This window comes from Propithecus coquereli, unplaced genomic scaffold (assembly GCF_000956105.1).
Source record: "Propithecus coquereli isolate 6110/MARCELLA unplaced genomic scaffold, Pcoq_1.0 Scaffold180, whole genome shotgun sequence".
Lineage (NCBI taxonomy): Eukaryota > Metazoa > Chordata > Mammalia > Primates > Indriidae > Propithecus > Propithecus coquereli.
In genome coordinates this window covers 155,666-158,382 of record NW_012142746.1, presented here as the reverse complement: position 1 = coordinate 158,382, position 2,717 = coordinate 155,666, and the positions used below count along the sequence as shown (strand labels likewise).

The following is a 2,717-nucleotide window of genomic DNA, read 5'->3' as shown; positions in this document are numbered from 1 at the left end:
TCAAAACTCTATCAGTCGGTGGCAGGTGACAATTAAGCTGCATCTGGTGGCAGGCTTTATAGTGGCAAGTGAGTTGATGTACTTCAGTCGTACAGGTGCATCTGGGGTAGGCTTTAAGTCAGAATCCGACACTTATTTTAGTCCGTGCGGGACCCGTCCCTTATTTAATTTACTACCAACGTCTGTGCCTCTTCCTGCACTGTGCGCTTGTCTCAGTCACAGTTTGGTGAGCCCACAAGCTAACCCTAGCAAAAATGAGTAAAAAACAAAGGTTGCTGGAGAGCTTCTTTGAAAAGGGGGAAAGACCCAATGATGAGACAGCAGCAGACTCTAAGACTGCCAACAAAATGAAAGTTTTATTTAAAAGAAAATACCAAGAGTCCTGCTTAAATTGCAGGTTCATTGCAACAGTTGATTCACATTCTCCAAGCCCGCTTTGTATAGTGTGTGGCAACTGGCTATCCAATGAAGCCATGAAACCTTCAAAACTGCTTCGGCACATGGAGACCAAGTACCCTGCATTAAAAGAAAAGCCTTGGGAGTTTTTCGAAAGACAAAAACATGAACACAAAGAACGGAAGCAATTACTGAAGGCCATCACTTCATCAAATATGTCTGCACTGAGAGCATGATTCTTAGGGGCCAACCGCATTGCTAAAGCTAAGAAGCCCTTTACTGTTGGTGAAAAGTTGATCCTGCCTGCTGCTAAGGACATTGGCCGTGAACTTTTTGGAGAGGCTGCAGTTCAAAAGGTGACATATGTTCCCCTTTCGACTAGCACCATAACTTCATGAAATAGAGGATACCGAGGCACAGTGTTAGAAAGGATTAATGAGTCACCCTGGTACACAATCCAGGCAGATGAGTCTACCACTGTTGACAAGGCCACAAAGCTTGTTTTTGTGCAATATATTTTTCAGGAGGATGTGCGTGAGGATATGTGTACTTTTGTTGCCAACCAGTACCACACCTGCAGAACTATTCAGGTCTTTGAATGACTACATGTCAGGAAATCTGAATGGGTCCTTTTGTGTCGATATATGCACGGGTGGAGCCGCTACCGTGACTGGACGGCTTTCTGGTTTCACTACTTGGGTCAAGGAGGTTGCTTCTGAATGTGAGTCTGTGCACTGTACCATCCATAGAGAAATGCTGGCTAGCCGAAAAATGTCACCTGAACTAAACAACGTTTTGCAGGATGTGATTCACATTTTCTGCTACGTTGAAGTACCTGCCCTTAACTTATGTCTGTTCACGTAGCTCCGTGAGGAGCTGGACACAGAGCACTCACATCTGCTCTTACACACAGAAGCGAGATGGCTTTCTAAAGGTAAGTCACTGGCCAGAGTTTTTGAGTTACGAGAGCCACTCCAGAGATTTCTTTTAGAGAAACAGTCCCCACTGGCAGCACATTTCAGTGACACAGAATGGGTCCCTAAACTTGCTTACTTGTGTGACATGTTCAACCTGCTCAGCAAAGTCAATCTGTCACTTGAGGGGAGAATGACAACTGTGTTGAAATCGGCAGATAAAGTGGCTACATTCAAAGCCAAACTGGAATTATGGGAGTGATGAGTGAACATTGGGATTTTTGACATGTTTCAAACATTATCAGAGGTTTTGAAAGAGGCTGAGCCAGGGCCTTCCTTCTCCCAGCTGGTGCACGATCACCTATCTCAGCTTTCAAGAGTTTGAGCATTACTTCCCAACCACAAAGACCCCCAGAGTAGGAAGGAATGGATCCATGACCCATTTGTGAATAAGCCGGGTGAATAGACTTAGTCCGTGCTAGAAGAGGATCAACTGCTTGAGATAGCAAATGATGGTGGCCTTAAAAATACGAGACAATTTAAAGTCTCCATATATTCTGGATTAAAGTCAAGGCTGGGGGAGGGCCAGTTGGGACAAACAGGCAGAAGAGGAGGGATTCATTCTCTCTGCTTTCCCTCTCCCTTCTCCAGTGGGATGCCTTTTTCTCCTCCCACTCTTTAACGTTGGACTCTAGGTTCTTTGGCTTATGGACTCTGGGACTTACACCAGCAGCCTCCCAAGCACTCTCAGGCCTTGGGCCCCAGACTGGGTGCTTCACTGTTAGCTTCCTTAGTTCTGAGGCTTCTGGACTTGGAATGAGCCACACCATTGCTTTCTCTAGTCCTCTAGCTTACAGACGGTGTGTCATGGGACTTCTCTGTCCCTGTGATCATGTGAGCCAGTTCCCCTAATAAATCCACTCTCCTATATCCCGTTGTTTCTGTCTCTCCAGAGAACCTCGACTAATGCACTTGGCGCTTTTGGAAAGACTGGTACACTTTGATTCTTATTCATTACTATGTAATTCTTTGATTAGTTTTATTGTATGCAACAATGAATTTGCAAAAGTACATTTCTGAAAAGAAGTTCCTCAGTGGGAAAAATGGACCACTGATGGTCAGTTGGTAGTGTGAGGGCAGGGACAATCCTGTCTCTCATCGTGACCCCTAGTTTGGTGTCTAGGCATTGACTTCATCAAGAGTCATTGTTACTGCAGCCCCTTCCCTGAGCTTCAGGGAGCTTCCTCTTTTTGACACTCAGATCTCTGGGCAGAAATCGCATAATGTTGACAGCTGCCAAAGTCTTTCTGATGCTCTGTTGTAATTAGGTGGTCAGAAACCCAGGGTCAGTACAGTGCTAGGACTGGCAGAGGCAGAGAGCCTGTGGGACACTTTATCCTGGGAGTG

The 2,717-nt window shown here is 45.6% G+C and overlaps 1 protein-coding gene across 1 annotated transcript in view; it reads left to right on the top strand.

The window, feature by feature from the left end:
- The window catches only part of LOC105808845 (liver carboxylesterase 1-like), a 61,853-nt gene that overhangs the window by 1,724 nt on the left and 57,412 nt on the right, over positions 1–2,717 (top strand). The gene's annotated exons all lie outside the window — the stretch shown is intronic.